Source organism: Mustela erminea, chromosome 18, assembly GCF_009829155.1.
Source record: "Mustela erminea isolate mMusErm1 chromosome 18, mMusErm1.Pri, whole genome shotgun sequence".
NCBI classification, from domain to species: domain Eukaryota; kingdom Metazoa; phylum Chordata; class Mammalia; order Carnivora; family Mustelidae; genus Mustela; species Mustela erminea.
The window spans coordinates 34,445,654-34,464,155 of record NC_045631.1 but is presented as its reverse complement, the minus strand read 5'-3'; the positions used below and the strand labels follow the sequence as shown (position 1 = coordinate 34,464,155).

Here is an 18,502-nt window from a genome sequence, read left to right as displayed (position 1 = left end):
GAAATCTGAAACCATAAAAATCCTAGAAGAAAGCATAGGCAGTAATTTCTCTGACATCAGCCATAACAACATCTTTCTAGATATGGCTCCTGAGGCAAGGGATACAAAAGCAAAAATATACTCTTGGGACTACATCAAAATAAAAATCTTCTGCACAGTGTGAAGGAAACAACCAACAAAACTAAAAGACAACCACTGACATATCCAAGAGAGGGGTAGTATCCAAAATATATAAAGAACCCATGAAACTTAATGTCTTCCAAAAATAATCTGATTATAAGTGGGGAGAAGACATGAACCCACATTTCTCCAAAGAAGACATCCAGATGGCCAACAGACACATGAAAAGATACTCAATAACACTCATCATCAGGGAAATGCAAATCAATGCCACAATGAGGTATCACTTCATACCTGTCAGAATGGCTAGAATCAAAACCACAAGAAAAAAGTGGTGGTGAGGATATGGAGATATAGGAACCCTCCTGCACTGTTGGTGGGAATGGAAACTGGTAGTCACTGTAGAAGACAGTATGGAAGTTCCACAAAAAATTAAAAATAAATCTACCCCACAATCCAGTAGTCAGACTTATGTGCATTTACCCAAAGAATGCAAAAAACACTAATCAAAGGGATACATGTACCTCTATGTTTCTTGCAGCATGATAATACAATAGCCAAGATTTTGAAGCAACATTAAGTGTTCATCCATAGATGAATGGAAAAAGAAAATGTGGAATATTATCCAACCATAAAAAGGCATGCAATCTTGCCATTTGCAACAATATGGGTATATCTAGAGAGTATAATGCTAAGCAAAATAAGACAGAGAAAGACAAATACTATGATTTTGCTTATATGTGGAATTTAAGAAATAAAGCAACTGAACAAAGGGGAAAAAAGAGACACCCCAAAAAACTCCTCTTACCTATAGAGAACAAACTGATCGTTACCATAGGAGGGGTGAGTGGGGAGATTGGCAAAATAGGTGAAGGGGATTAAGAGTATGCTTATTAAGGGGCACCTGGGTGGCTAAGTGGCAAATCCTCTGCCTTCAGCTCAGGTCATGATCCCAGAGTCCTGGGATCGAGGGCCGCATCAGGCTCTCTCTCTGCTCAGGAGGGAGCCTGCTTCTCTTCCTCTCTCTCTGCCTGCCTCTCTGCCCAATTGTGATCTCTGTCTGTCAAATAAATAAATAAAGTCTTAAGAAAAAAAAAAGAGTACGCTTATTAAGAGCATTGAGTAATAGATGGAATTGCTGAATCACTATATTGTGCACCTGAAATGAATATATCATCCAATGTTAAATATACTTGAATTAAAATATAAAAAATCAAATATACTTCAAGGACAAAACAAATCCTAACTGTATTAATCACTAACAAAGAAGAAATGATAATTGCTAAGAAAATGAAGGTAGAAAAGTCTCTAGTATGTAGGAACCTCTTTGCAGTACATAGACTATTTCTTTACATATTATAATTTTGAGTAGAGTAAAATAAAAATAAAATAATAATCAATGCTTCTGGAAGGCTCCTTCTGATCATGGCAAATATGGGAAGGTGATAGGACAAGGTGCAAATGAACCACACACATCAGTTAAGAGACGGTTTTAATAGCTGAGCTTGAGTGAGTCAGAAGTACACAAAGGCAGTAATAGATGGGGATGGGGATGTTTACAACCTCTTTTCTTTCTTATAAAGAAGGAAAAGTTAGACTAAAGTCTCTGTGATAAGTAGTTTCTAAAATGTCTCCCAATGATCCCAGTCTCTTAGCATTTAAGTTCTTGGGCAATCCCCTCTCTTTGATTAGGGGCTGGACGTAGCAACTGGCTTCTAAAGAATGGAATAGAATAGACTTGCGCTAAAGAATGGCGCCAGTGATGGGGTGTCACACAGAGACGGTTATAAAAGACTAACTTCATTCTTGATCTTTTCTCTCTCTCTCTTTTTTTTTTTTCTTTTTTAAGATTTTATTTATTTATTTGACAGGCAGAGAGGCAGGCAGAGAGAGGAGGAAGTAGGCTCCCTGCTGAGCAGAGAGCCCGATGCGGGGCTCGATCCCAGGACCCTGGGATCATGACCTGAGCTGCAGGCAGAGGCTTTAACCCAGTGAGCCACCCAGGTGCCCCGATCCTTCTCTTTTCTTATTGTATCTGTCTGTTTGTTTATCTGTCTGTCCATCTATCTGGAACTTCTCCTTCACCAGTTCTGGTGGAGCAAGATGCCATGATAGGAATTGCTCTAAGAAGTGAGACCCTCTGTTTGGTTGCCAAGGAAGAGGAGAATTCTGCCAAGTACCACATGAGTGAGCTTGGAAACAAATCTTTCCCTAGTTGAGCCTTGAGATGACGACAGTGCTAACTGACATCCTTGTTTTAGCTTTGTGAGATTCGCTGAACCGGAAGGCACAACTAAGCTGGGACTGGATTCCTGACCCACAGAAACTGTGGGATGATAAATTTTGTCGGCTTAAGCTACTAACTTCTGGAGTAATTTGGTATGTGATAATTGATGACTAATAACAGTGTCTAATTTACTTCCCCCTCAGTGCGTCCAAGAAATAATGCATTAAATATGTTTTTGAGAATTTTGATGTTTAGGACAAGATGAATGTATCTCTTTGGTTTTCTTTCAGTCTGATTTACAATAGTATTTCATTATTTGAATAGCTTGTGATGATTTTAGGGCTTTCACAGACATCTATAATAATATTGTGACCTGGCCTTTATTATCTCTATGTTACACTGAAGAAACTCTGGCTCAGTATAGTTAGAAGATCTCATAATCACAACTGTCAGGGAAAAGAGATTGACCAAGAGAGAGCTCGGTCTAACTCCCAGCCATGAACACAATAGGCCATCACCCCTGAAATGACATAACGTTTAATGCTATGAAAATCATGGCAGAGGCAACTTTTGTTCACCAAACACGGGGCTCTCCACATTGCTCAGGCCTCCTTTAGTCATACAGAGCTACTGTATTGACACTAATTCTAGCTAATTCCCTGTAAACAGAAGTGGCCTTCCCACCTCTAGGCTAAATCATCCTAATCGTGGTGCCCAAACTTTCACTGCTCTCTTCTCTGGCAACACTGACTTCAGAGGCCCTGCTTCCAGAGGGCACAGACATGGAATGGTAGGGCCTCTGCCAGCCTGGATCCTTGAATACAGTATGAATCAAAACTCCCTGCTCGCTCCTGATATGTACACACCATGAGTAAGAGATCAACCTTTTGATGTTACGCCACTGAAATTTCAGAGCTAAATTTTATTGCTGAATAAACTTACTTATCCTAAATACAGCACAGAACTGAACAAATGTAATTCCAAATGAGCAGGAAAAGTTGTATTCTCTCCTTTACCTGAAGAGATATATTGTGTGTTACTCTCCTAAAGTAGATTTCCTCCCGTCTTCCTGCCTGCCTGCCCCTCCCTCCTTTCCTTCTTTTATTCCCTTTTCTTTCTAGTCAAGCAACATGTAGTGTACTATTAGTTTCAGAGGTAGAGTCTGGTGAATCCTCAGTTGTGTATAACAGCCAGTGCTCATCACATCACGTGCCTTCCTTAATGCCCATCATCCAGTTACCCCATCCCCCCACTCCTCTCCCCTCCAGCAACCCTGAGTTTGTTTCCTAAAGTTCAGAATCTCTTAGAGTTTGTCTCCCTCTCTAATTTTGTCTTATTATGTTTATGTTTTCTTTCTTAAATTCCACATACGAAATCATGTATTTGTCTTTCTCTGACTGACTTACCTCACTTAGCATAATAACCTCTGATGCTAGCCACATCGTTGCAAATGGCAAGATTTCATTCTTTTTGATGTCTGAGTAATATTCCATTATATATATAAAATGTTATATATATATAATTTTTAATTTATAATATATAAAAAATATATATTATATATTATATATTTTATTTTATATATTATATATTTATATATATAAATATATATAATTTTTATTTATAATATTTAATTTATAATATCTAAATATATATTTAGATATTATATATTTATATATTATTTATATATTTATATATAACATTTATATATTATATATTTATATATAACATTTTATATATTTACATATTTATATATTTATATATAATATATAAATTTATATAAAATATATTATATAAATTTATATAAAATTTATATGAATTATATATATTTATATATTTTATATATTTATATAAATATATATTTTATATTTATATTTAATATATAAAACATTTATAAATATTTATATTTGTATTATATTATATTTATATTTATATTATAAAATATATATTTTATATATATCTTTATATACATCTTATATATATAAAATTTATATATATTATATATGATATATATATTTATATATATAAAAATATATACATTTATAAAATTTATTTATAAATGTATATATTATATAAATATTATATATTATATAAATTTATATATAATTTTTATAAATTTATATATTATATAAATATTATATATTATATAAATTTATATATAAATTTTATAAATTTATATATTATATAAATTATATATAATATATGTGAATATTTATATATTATATTCATATATTTATATATAAATATTTATATTTATATATTATATTTATAATATTTATATGTTATATATTTATATATAACATTTTATATATAATATAAAATATTATATTATATGTAAATACATATACATATACATATATATGTAAATACATATATATTACGTATATTTTTTCTTAAAGACAGTTTGTTTAATGACATCTCTTCATCTTCAAAGTCTGACATACACCATATCACAACTTCAGTTACTGGTCACCACTCTCACACCTGTTGAATGAGAGCAGGTAGACCACTTTCTAAAAAAGGACAGGGTTGGCTCTGTGGGAGCCTACTGCAGTTGCACAGAGCCTGGCCTCAGAAGGACCTATGCTTAGATTTTAGTGTTCTGTTGTTGCTGTCTTGAAATTCTTAATAATTTTACCTTTGAATTTGCGTCAATAAACAGAGCCCAATAAAGTAATGGAGCTTAAGCTTGGCCCTCTTAGCTCACATGGTCCTGGCTCTAAATGCCTCTTCAGGACAAATTCTCAGCTCCCCTTACCTTTGTCCTCTGCCTTGCCTAGCCTCTCCTTCCCCATGCTGGTTTCCTTGCTACATTCTGGTCCTGGCATAGATGGGAGTTAGGCACAGATACTCCATGGCTTCTAGGCTTAGTAGTTACTGCCCATGCCCTGAGAGCTCAGTGGTGAGTAAGTGGAGAGCTTCTTACCTGTCCTCAGCCCAGGTGCCAAGGGCATCCAGATATGCAGGTTACAACACCCTTGGGGGTTGCCCATACATGGGACTGAGAAGATGGGCCTGTAGGAGGGGAGATATCTGACTCAACTTTTCAAGATGCTTTCCTGGCCCATGGTAAGTGGTTCAGGCTGCTGTTAGGCAGAGCAAGTGTGCACATGGCCTATATTATCTGTCAGAGCCTGGGTGCCTGAGAGATCCTGGCTCACCCTACAAATATCCTCACGCCTAAGGGGTGCTTCCTTGGATTGCTCCATGCCTGAGAGCATCCCCTGTCCCTCATGACAGCCTTCCTGAGTCTGGCTTATAATTTTCATTTCTGCCAGTTCCAGGCAGTCTCTGGGGATAAGCCACAAATCAGAATTGTATAATTTCAGTGATTCTGCATACAAGTTAAATGCTCTGATATTTGCATTTAGAAGTGGCATTTCATGATACAAAGATGGAAAGATCCATGCTGATCATTTAAAATTGTAACTTTCCTTTACTTAGAATTGAATAGCAAATAAAGGGGGGGGGCCACAAAGGGGAGGAAAAACCTTTATATTTTAATACTTCTTTTTTTTTCTTTTTTTTTTTAATTATTTTAATTTTTATTTTTTATAAACATATATTTTTATCCCCAGGGGTACTTCTAATGACATTTTCCCCTTGATTTTTGAATAAGGGGATCAGCCTTGTTATTTTGCACTGAGTCCTGCAAATTATGTAGCAGGTCTTGAGGAAGAATCAGCATTGGAAAACAAAAATAAAAACAACAACAACAAAAATCAAAACTAAGAGGTGAATAAATCACACAACTGTGATTTCTTCCAATACAAATCTCCCATTGTAAACTCCTAGTGCTTTAAGATGCTGTTTAGTTGTCCAAATCTCTTTAAAAATCACAACAACCTACAGCTGGCTTCACCAAGCCACCTCTGAAGTCTTTCTGCTTTGAATTGGGTCCAGCCATACACAAAAGGCTTACATCTCTTCCTTAACTATAACGCTAAAATAAAACATACGAGGTCTAAAAAGGAATTGCTGAATGGGTTTACAGATCCTGGTAGCAGAGGGAAGTCACAAAGAAAGACAAAAGAGTCTTTTGCTTCATACTTGCTTTTGAAATTCCATCCCTCCAGCTCCTCTGTGCGTCTTTCTTGCAAAGGGCAGACTTTATTTCTGCCAAAATCTTTGCAACGGAGCCAACAGAATTTATCTCAAGCTTGGCAGCCAATATACATTATCCACAGGTTTCTGGCTAAACTATTAAAATTAATCAGGTGGCAAACTTTCATTTTAGCAGCTCTAATAAACAAGAGAACCAGAGTCCCAGGGGGTAGAAATGTCAGTAAATATAGCAGCTTTAAAAAGGAAGAAATTCTTCAAAATGTCTTAGGATGTACGCAAGTTTTAGTCAAATGGACCTACACTACAGTTACAGTGGAGGCAAAACCATTCATTTTTACTGAGGCATGTTTCACTGCGACCAGAGTCAACCCCATTCCCATATAGAATTTTAAGCAAACTTTCAGGTTGCTTGAGAAGATGTTCCATTTGCAGGGAGGGAATGGGGTGGGTGGGCGGGGAGAGTCTTTATGGATGTTGTTTTCCTCGGGGACACTGAAATAATACTGGAGCTAGGACTTCGAATCATAGACCTGATGCTAGATTTTTAGAAGGCACACATGACAGAAACAGGAGTGCTCGGCAAATGTTTCAGATTTCTCAGCTTTCCAGCACTTGTGCAGTTAAGCAGATCCATATGTAACCCGTTCTGAGCGAACGTGTGTATTGCTTCCAGGCTAAAGCACAGAAGAGCCATGTGAATTCTCCAGGCTTCTCTCTTCTCCCGTAGCAGTGACAGGTTGGATTACAGACTTCACTCCATTTGGATTCCTGAGAGACCACATAGGGCACGCCCCCACCTAACTGTGTTGGCTATGCGGCGTGGAAAGGCAGCAAGCACTTGTGCAAAGGCCCTGGCGCTTAGAGGTTAATTTGTAATGTAGTGTATCTAGCCTGTCCTAATTAATGATAAAATTAGTACCAGTGGTGGGATGTGGTCCCTGAAAAACTAAAAATGATAAAGGGCAAGGCCCAGTAAGCAAAGGGGCTGGAGTTAATAGCCATCCTTGCTCTGCAATGGCCAGACATTTGATAAAACTGTGCTCTGCGGTAACTTGCAAGGGAGATGGTACAGCGGATGCACGATAGCTCTGGGGGAATGGCGGTGGAAAACAAAATGATTGTAGTGTGTATTTGTGGTTATTTTCTGCATTTGCCTTGGGATTCCAGAAAGAAAGAGAGAAACCCACAAAAGTGCTGGCTGGTTGCAAAGAGAAAGAGAAGCAAATAGAAAAATTCCAGAAATGCATGACCTGCCAATATTGAGAAAGACAATTTTGAATGACAATTCCAACCTTTAAGAAAGATTAGTTGAAGGCCGTGACCTTCAAAACAGCTGTCACAATCCTTCAATGGATTAATGTACCACAGGAGAAATATCAGATTAAGGATATGATATTCAGAAAAGTTTATCAATTGATTAATTATTTCAGGGCAAAGCTCATATTAAGCAAGTCCCTTCTACCTTCTGTTTCAGGCAAACTCAGCGTACCCACCTTTAACTGTCAGGAGACAGCAGTTTTGGTGTCAAGAAGATAAAGAAATGTAACAAATGTGAGGACCAAGTTTCTAAAAAGGCCTGTATGTATCGGGGATGGCGGTATTCCTTGTACCTGCAAATGACAGGAAACAAACAAATATGAAGTCTACTACATCTCTGAGTGACAGGCTTGGGCTAGCCTGGTTGGGCCACAACCTTCTAATGGATAAGGACTGCAGTACCTCAACAGTCATTTTTGTATGTGGTACAGAGGATAAGGGACCACAGAGAACCTCCCAGACCGGTGCACAGGGATCACGGAAAACAATGAATCAGAGTACTCCAACCAGAAAGCACAATCAGAGCCAAATTAAAAATTCCTCCCTATCCTTGGGGGTGCTGTTCTTGACAACATTGGCCCAGCAGTGTTGCAGCACAGACCTGACTGCTGCATTGCATGACTCCAACTTTAATCCCTTACCTTGGTTATCTGGCACCATGTATCAGATGTGTGCTGCAGGGCACAGCATCTGTGGATTTCCTGTCTATGTAACTAAAGGAACCTAGACAATGAAGAATGACCACTCAATTTGATGCCAAGGCTATTATGCATTGCTAGAAACCCCGATGTTTGGGTTCTTTATATTGGGAGGAGAGAAGCATGTTCTAGGTGTGGGAAGAAGAAAGTAGAGAGATTTTTGACTACCCGAAAAATAAGCTGTCATATGACTAATTATGTATTAAAGAATATAATACCAAGCCTAAGAGTTTCCAGTACTCTTCGTCTACTGTAGTGACCAGTGGCACATCCAGTGGTGGAAATTTCCATCAGCTAGTATCCCTGAGGGAGCACATGAAGGAGTTCTCTACCTCTACACCCATATAACTGCTTTGCCTAAGTAATATGGAAAAGATTCATGGAGTTAAACCAAGATTTGGGGGTTAATTCATTACCATCACACAATCTAACTTAACCTGACTAATACAACAAGATATGTGGAATATTATTTCTAATGAACAGAAAAGAGTGAAAATAAAACCAGCGAGTTTCAATAGTAGAGTGAGTTCATCACTAGTGAAAAGGAGGTAGGAACGGGCCTCCAATGTGGAATCCAGTAGACCCAATTTGAATCTGTTCTCTTTTATCTCAATAATTCTATGACCTTGGACTTGTTATTTAAACTCTTTAGGACTAATATCCTCACATGTAAAGTGGGGGTAATGAAACCTGTCTCAGGTTGTTATAAGGATTAAATACATATTTTTATACAAAGGAATCAATGCAATGACTACACAAATGCCAGCTACTTTTCCTCCTTACTCCTTCCCCCACCAGCCCTACCGTTCCTTACTGGATGAACATGGTAAAAAAAAATTCATTAAATGAGGCATAGGAATGCCTCCAAAAATTCAATTGCATTTCAGAGAAAGGTCAGAAAGATAACACAAATTCTTGAAGCGAGTGGGCATAAAACTGTTGAATTGGTGTCAAATTCTAGTGAACTTGAAAGCTCATAACTTTAAAGCAAATTATAAAACAAAACAAAATGAAAGGAAAGAAAACAAACAAATAAAAGCCCCAAGCAGGTCAAACAGAAAGAGTCAGTGGCTAGAAAATTGAGATTCAGCCATGGGTGTGTCAGTATCTACCCTAGAATGAGAGAAGCATTATGTCTCTGACATCAGATTGCTTCGCCTGAATCCCAGTCCATCCACTAGTTTTGGAGCAAGTATCTGAACATCTCTGATACTCAGTTTCCTGTGTGTAAAATGGGAAGGATGATAGTTTCTTCTTCATAGGTTGCATGTGTCCATTATACTGCCTGGTAGGTGTGACCACCTACCACCATCATCATTACCATGGTTGGATATGGGGTCAATGCAAAGGGGGTTCTTGAAAGTCAGAAGAACTGGGATGAAATTAGTAGGCTGAGAATGTGAATCTGTTAGTTTTATTTGAGAAGGTTTGGAAGCACTCTAAGCTACTTTTCTGATCCCTCGGTGTGGAGGGCAAGAAAAACAAGGCTGTACCCACCTCAAGTCTAGCCCTAACATCACCCTCCCCTCCATAAAACTGAAGGAGGCTGAGGTTGAGGTGGAAGAAAATGGAAACAAAGTTAAACCTAAATCTCACTAACAAGAACACTTGATAGGAGAAATGTGACATTCTACCAGGAAACTCCCAATTGTCATCATGATAGTGCCTCATCAGAGGGAGAAACGGCCTTGATTTGATAATAACCAGGACTCCAATATCCTGACAGTCTTTTTTACCCTGATAGCCCTTCTGAACATCCCCTTTGTCCTCACCTACTGCTGAGCCAGCAGTCGTGGCCCAATTAACTACTGCTGAGTCCACCCCCACTCTGCCTTTAAAAACTTCGACTATAATCCGGTTCAGGGTCCAAGTCCCTACTCCGCTGTGTCGGGTATACTTGGGCCCAAGCTTAAGTTTGTCAAATAAACCCTCGTGTGATTGTATTGGTGTTGGCTCCTTGGTGGTCTCTCAGACATGAAAACTTGGGCATAACACTCGGTACATGCTCAACAAGCAGATACACTTTCAATTTTCATTCTTAGAAGAAATTACCAAGTTAATAACATGGAAACTGGAAGTTGAATGTTGACTTTGCTAAGGTTTCAAGAAATCTTTCAATAGTCACGGGGTAAAGGTAATGTTCTGAGACAGCTACTATGGCTAATCATAAGTGATTGTTATTTATTAAACATATCTCTCATTTGTTGTGCAAGTATTTCACTGATCACCTAAGTCATTTTATCTTAACCCAGTGGGTGAACACTGTGTCATGTGCGGGGGATACATCTGTAAAAACAGCAGATTCTAATCTTGGCCTTTTGGCAGTTCATAACCAAAATCTCTAGAACAAATAAATCACTTGGGTTTGCCTGTATCTATTACTGTTCTTATCACCTTGCTCTGCCCTAATTTCTTTGACCCCTCACAATAGCAATAGCTATCTCTCACTTGAGGGCAGTGAAAATGGCTTACTTATCTTGATAACAAGTGCTAAAAATAGATTCTTATTTGATTAAAACTTGCTGAATGAATTAATGAATGAAATTAAATTAGCCTCAGAATAGCTTATGTATTTTTATCCCCAATTTTATATATAAATATACGACTTGTTTTAACCTTTGACTGATGAGTTCTGAGATTGGGCTGAGATTTGCATATATAATGCTTTTAAAACTTAAATTAAATAATGTTTGATTTCCTTAGTCTGAAATAGATTCAATTTTACTTTTTTATATTATGTTTCTTGATTTTATGCAGGTGCAGGAAGTCAGGTTGTCTTTCTGACTTAGAGTCAAATGATTCCGCAAATTCTGTGTTGCAAATAATGTAAGCAAGGTAAGGAAAACCTACTCTGAACATTCATTTTCACTTTTAAATTAAATTGCAAAACATTGGCCTTGCCCAGATACATTAAGAATTTTTTCTCTTGAATATGTATTGCATTCAACAAATAGGCATGGGTGCTGTCTGTATAAACATCCCTTCCCCCAAGGCACCATAACCAACCACTCTGAGGACAAGAGCTGGGTTGGGTTGGAGTGGGATTTAGGTTCTACAGAGAGATAGCTGAGAGAAACTCCTGTCAAGGGCAATTGGAGGAAGTAAGTGTGGATATTAAATTCCAAGATTTGGAATAGGAGATCAACGCTGGCTTCTTCTATTTTTTTTTTTTTTTAAGATTTTATTTATTTATTTGACAGACAGAGATCACAAGTAGACAGAGAGAGAGAGAGGAGGAAGCAGGCTCCCTGCTAAGCAGAGAGCCCAAAGTGGGGCTTGATCCCAGGACCCTGGGATCATGACCCAAGCCAAAGTCAGAGGCTTTAACCCACTGAGCACCCAGGTGCCCCCAACATTGGCTTCTTGAGGCCAAGAGATGAGTGTATCAGCAAAGATCTCTTTACAATATAGAGACCCAGGTTCTTAATCTAGCTCAACCATGTATAACCCATATTATTTGTATTTATTTTTTAAAGATTTTGTTTATTTGAAATAAAGCAAGAGAGAGACAGCAATGAGCAGGGGGAGGACAGAGGGAGAGGGAGAACCAGGCTCTCCACTGTGCAGGGAGACCAATGCGGGTCTTGATCCCAGGACCCTGGGATCATGACCTCTGCTGAAGGCAGATGCTTAACGGACTGAGCCACCTACGTGCCCCATATAATCCATATTATATTTAAGAAATTATTTAGCCACCCTGAGAACCTTAGTGAACCTTAGTGAATTCATTAGGGTAGAGGTTCCCTGGCAGTCCATCAACTGTACTCTTTGGTGACTTAATATATTCCTTCTCTGAACACCCCATAGATGATATTTTTATTATGGCTCTGTTTTCATTTTGCATTTCTAAATGAAACATTTAAAACCAGCACTGATATGTACAACTAGAAAGAATGTGAAATGGCATGTCCTTCCCAGAAAATAATTCGCCAATAGGTTAAAAAAAGAAAAAAAAAAGTTAAAGTGTGAATTCTACTTGTAGGAGTGTGACCTAATAACAGTTGTGATCAAGGATTTATACACCAGCCTTTTTATTACAGCATTAGTTATAATGTGATAAGGCAGATATAATTTAAATTTTAAATAGAAGAATAGTACAGGTAAATGAAAGCATGTTATGCAGACATCAAAAATTATAGTTAAACAGAATATTTGAAGACATGTGGAAATAACTGTCATAGAGTATTATAAGAAAATAGGTATTTTAAGTATTTTAATTCAAGTTCTATTCACTTTAAATGCATATGCATATGCACTTTAATATGTAATATTAAAGAAAGAAATACACCAAAATATCAATGCGTGTTCCTGTTATGGGCTAAACTGTATCCTCCTAAAATTCATGTGTTGAAGTTTTAAATGCTAGTACCTTAGAATGTAATTGTATTTGAAGATAAGTTCTTTAAAGAGGTCGAGTTAACTGAGGTCATCAGAATGGGCCCTATCCAGTATGACAGGTGTCCTTACAAGAGGAAGAGAAGCACAGACAGACACACAAAGAAGAAAGACCATGTGAAGGCACAGGAAGAAGGTCATGTCATCTTCAAGTCAAGGAGAGAGGCCTCAAAGGAAACCAACTCTGCTAATGCCTTAATCTTGTGCTTCCAGCTCATAGCACTGTAAGAAAATAGATTCCTGTTGTTTAAGTCACCTAGACCGTGGTACTTTGGTATGGCCGCCCTAGCTATCTAATACGGTTCTTCTGGGAGGTAGACTTTTAAGTTTTTTTTATTTCCTTTTTTTATATGTGTTTATGTAGTCTCCAGCATTTCTACCATGAGGCTAAGTAAGCCCTGAGTACAGACACTGTTTCCTTAGAGATAGGTATATTTTTTCCTCTTTCTTCTTGCTGAGTGAGCAGGTCCAGATCCCACTTTTATAAGTTGATCAATGTGTGTCTCCACAACTTGCTTGAGAGCCCTTGGAGGGCAAAGACTTTGTTCGAATAAACTTTGTAATACCTCTACCTATTGTTGCAATTGGCACATATTAGACCTTGCCGCCCGCCCCCTAAATGTGTGTGGAGTGATATTTAGGTGACACTGATTTATAATGTGTTTGGTCTGCACTCTACTATTATAGAACAGTTTACTCTGTAGCTATGGTGAACATTCTGAGTTTTGCATCACTTCTGCAAAAGCATCATTTATGGATGCTAAGTTGAGACTTCCCTTCAACATAAGGAAAAATTCAACCTGCTGTTCTTTTGGCTTCTTACTAGTGCTGCCTAGTTTTCACTCAAACTTTCCATCAGCAACCCCTTTCCTCCCATACCTCTTTACATTCTCTTTTCCTCCACTTCCACTTAGTTCCACACACAAGCACACATGTTTTTGTCCAAAGGATGGGTCAAAGATACTTTGAGCTCAATAAAAAGCATTTCATATAAAACAATAAAAAGCATTTCATGTAAAAGAATACTGATCTAAACCGTAGACTAGAATAGAGTTTAGGGAAAGTAGAAGATCAAAAAAATAGGTTTCCTTGTCTATTTAGAGAGAGGGGAGGGGAGCTGGAAAAGAGTAAGAAATCAAGTATGAGAGCAGGCATCAATAAATAGTTCCTGCCTCATTTTAGTCACTTGGCAGAAGTAAATTTGTCTATTTTTCTGAAAAGGGCAGGAATCCCTTGGAGGTTTGGAATCAAGGCTAACCCTCTTCTTATCCACTGAATTTTTCCTTGAAAATGTCATTATTTTAAGACACTGATACATCTTTCTAGCTACTTTTAAGCACCTACTAAATCAGGGTATTTTGCTTGTATAATATTCCTAATCTAGAAATCATCCCTGAAAATAGTAGTATCAATATTAGACAAACTGATTCCAAAAGGTTAACTAGCTTACCTAAGGTCACAGGAAAATGTCTTTAGGGTAAGCAGTCATCTTAGATGAAGTTTCTAGGATCCTTGCAAGAATAGGTTCCAAGAAGAAGAAATCCTATTTATTGCAGATCTAACATGACATTTATTTTGCATACGTAGTCTTGTTCGATATGCCTGGTATTGCTAACAGGTAGAAATTAGTATTGCTCTCTTACATGGCAGAAAAGATGGGAAAATCTGCCAATGAGCACAATTTTAACTAATAGAGCTGAAATTTGAGTCCATTTTCATCTGATTTGGATGAAATCTAAATAGAGACTTTTCGGAAATCATTAAGAGAGTGCCCTCAAGTAGAAAAAGTATGAGGAGTATAATACACTCTACACTATTACTGTCTCCAATTCAATGAATTTCTCTTGACTCATAGAGATAAGAGACAGTTCCATATCTCCAGCATGGGAGTAAAGCTAACGCACATTTTATTTTTAACAAGTTGTGCTGCTCTGCTTTTAACCCACCAGAAAAAAAAGAGACTTAAGCTCAGATCATATATGAATAACATTTTCTCTGTTGCTGAGCAAGTAAGAATTTGACATTCACTGTTATCTAGGTTATACTTTTTCTATAACTGATCAGTCTAATATAGTAGCCACTGGCATGTGTGGCTATTAAAATTAATTTAAACTAAATGAAGTTAAAACCTCAGTTTCTTAGATGCACCAGTCGCAGTTCACATCCTGAAGAGCCAGAAGTGGCTAATGGTTACCATACTGGACAGTGCAGGTGCAGAACCTTTCCATCATTGCCAACATTTCTGTTGGAGAACATTAGTTGATATTAAAAACTTGCAGAGGGTTACAATGTCTTCTTTGCCGATAGAATATATACTACAAACAGCTGTTGTGTCAAACAAATGTCGTTGAGATCTTGCTTACTAACCTCCTCTATTCAGAAGGGATAATTTTTCAAGCTAAGTGTCAAGACCAAATGGTAGATGAATGAATTATGAGAAGGAACCCAAGCAAAAATCATGGATTGAGATACCCATATTCATCTATATTTCATAAAAATCACCACCAGTGACCTATTAAGGCACTAAGAGATGAAAATTGGAGAACTTGCATAGCTTTCATTGGTTTGTTCATTTATTCTTGTAAGTAACAGTCATTCAGCTTCTGCTGCAGATGTGGGTATTACAGAACTTATAACCAAATACCCTCAAAGATTTCAGAATTAGTGGCAGGGGCAGAAATAGACCATTTTATCTGAAACTCAATGGGCTAATTGCCACTGTTTGGAACAGAAGTATTTTGTTCATAGCATATGTTTTTCTGGGAGCTTGATTCAGGCTTACTCTAGAAAATGAAGGAGAGGGAAGACAGAGCTGCTGGACAGAGCTGCCGGAGTGAATGCTGTCGTGGGAAAAGGGTGGTTGTGCTGGTCATTCTTAGCTTGCCACCCCAAATCTGTTGTCCATGAATTTTTGTCTTACTCTTTGCAAAAAGGGAGGCTGACCCCAATAGATGTATCACCTACACCCTTTGCTGACTAGTTTTCAGTTGAGTTTGACCAATAGAAGTTACCTGTCAGATATCAGAGGTCTGGAGTGGAGAGAGCTTAGGTTATTTCCTTCTCTTTCCATGGGAGGAGCTGGAACTCTCAAAGGTTACAACTCCCAGGTCTAACTCTTAGCTGGGGATTCATAACCACAATCTCCTCTCCTGTCCCTTCAGCTGTGGAGCTCGCCGAGCTCTCAGCTCTGGGTGTTTCAACACTGATTTTTTCCTTCCTTAACTCTACTCACATTAACTAGAAGGAGTCCCTTCATTAAAGTGTCTCCACTTGAAACTTCTGGGTTTAATTCCATGTCCATCTGGGAGCCTGACTTAATACCATGAAAGAAGAGAAGCCTGATAGCTGAGAGCCAGAGAATGAGGACTTCTGAAGGAAGGCATGTTTGAGGAGGATTTTAAAAAGCTGGACTTAACACAGTATACTAATGCCTTTGGAGTTCGAGGAATTATTTGAGGAACTTTGAAGAGTTTACAAAATCTGTGTCCTACTTCCCATTTCCCTGCCCTCCATTCCCACTCCCTAAAGATTACCTTAGTGAGCAATTTCTGGGTAACCTTCTAAATGTTCTGCACTGCATGCTCAAACATATGGTCTGAGCGCCCAGCTGCACTCAAGCACACTGTAGGAAAATAAATTCTTGTCCTACTTGTCAGAGAGGAGCATGGTAGACACCATCATAACTTTTCCTCCTTTGACTGCACACTAGAGGTTCTCAAAGTGTGATGCCATGACCAGCAACAGCAGCGGCAGGAGCTGAGAACTAGTTAAAACTACAGATTCTCAAGACTTCTCCAGTAGAATTCGCCAGAATTCTGGAAGTGGAGTTCAAACTCTAGATTTATAAACAACAACAAGAAGAAAACCAGAAAACAAACAAAAAACAAAACTTTAGATCTGAAATGAGCCCTTCCGGTTGCACATTTCAGTTTGAGAACCAATGAAATACACAGTTCTGAATACCCATCTTCCTCACCCATCTGACACCCATTACTGCTTCACACAGAGCCGGGTGGTCCTCCTGAACTTAGTCTCCAACACTGTCAACTGCTCAGAACAGGCATTCCGGGCCAATGTGAGTTTTGAAGTCATGATGTTTTACTTTCTTCTTTTTTTTTTTTTAATTTTTTTTAAAGATTTTATTTATTTATTTGACAGAGAGAGATCACAAGTAGGCAGAGAGGCAGGCAGAGAGAGAGAGAGAGGAGGAAGCAGGCTCCCTGCTGAGCAGAGAGCCCGATGCGGGACTTGATCCCAGGACCCTGAGATCATGACCCAAGCCGAAGGCAGCGGCTTAACCCACTGAGCCACCCAGGAGCCCCTGTTTTACTTTCTTCTTGAAAGTGAAAGCCTGTGCAGTATTTCCTTCCTCCTTGCCTTTCTCCATGACTCATACAATTTAGCTTCATTCATCTCCAGAAGCCCAAGACTTACTGGTTACCACATCTTAACCCTATATCACTATAATTGTCTTAACCCTATATCACTACAATCGTATTCAATCTTCCAGTCCTTTTTTTTTTTTTTTAATCTTCCAGTCCTCTTAAAGTATTCCAAAAAATGTTGGCCTAAATTCAACAACCTTTCCTATGTTCTCAACCACCTCTCAGAATGACTCTAACAGATAATATAGATGTTTCCCACAGTTCTTATGAGTCAAAGCTGATTTTCATTTCATACCACACATACCTCATGGCATATAGTTTTTTCAGTTTGCTGTTTTCAGGCTATATATTTTTCTGTCTCTGCCAAAACTCACAGTTGTTGGCGGTAACAGCATTTGAAAGCTTCCCTTTTGCTTCTGTCTAGTAACCTTTTTAATTTATAGGTTTAGTATTTGGCTCATTGCCTTGGTCTCTGTCACTAATCCCTTTCCAACTTCAGTGGCTTCAAGATCCAAACAGATTATTTGTCAAGCCCTTGGGAGCTAGCCCTAGACTTCCTTAGTTATGCTCTTCTTTTTCTCTACCCCACTTCAACCAGAAACTCCTATAAGCTCAGATTTGATCTTTTTATCCATAGTGACTACATTCAAATGATAAATTATAAGCATGCTCATGTATAGCTACGAGCTCCCATCCTCCTAGAGGGCAATTATGATAGTTGTTTTAGTCTGCTAGTTCTGTGGAGCTAAGACTAATGAAGGATATGATTTTTGCTGGAGCCTAGAAGCATGGAAATTAAAGGAGTGTACAAAGTTGTGATTGAGGTGGGGCAGGACACCAGAAAAGAAAATCTACGTGAGTCACTGAAATAGGTGCTCCAGAGTAGGCATTAGGGTTTGGGATTAGGAAATCAGCAATCCAAAATGATACAAGAAAGAAGTAATAGATCTGGTGGGCAAATAGGGAGATTCATAGTAGTGGCAAATAATCATCCAGAGGTCATTATCTCAGCTGGTTTCCATGGAGGATTTTTTTGTTTGTTTGTTTGTTTTTTGTTTTTTTTTTCAAGAGTCATGTGTTGAGCAAATGCTATCAGGGTTATTCCAAAGGTCAAATACAAGCATGTCATGGATGCGGAGCAGCTTTCCAATGTCAGTTGTTTCTACTGTTTTTGACTTAATGATCCATCTCAACATTATAGGAAGTACTGATACTGTGGGGTCCCTCCTTTCTCTTTAAACCCAGCAAATGTTTCTTTCCTTGTTTCTTCAGTGGTTAAGAGAATTATGCAGAAGCTG

General features: G+C 38.1%; 1 long non-coding RNA gene across 1 annotated transcript; it reads left to right on the top strand.

Annotated features, from left to right (window-relative positions):
- The first annotated feature begins 2,311 nt into the window (after positions 1-2,311).
- On the top strand, positions 2,312-11,259 carry LOC116577453. Its single transcript, XR_004280512.1, has 3 exons — positions 2,312-2,499; positions 7,884-7,987; positions 11,182-11,259. It is a non-coding gene; the product is annotated as an uncharacterized LOC116577453 (long non-coding RNA).
- Positions 11,260-18,502: the final 7,243 nt, after the last annotated feature.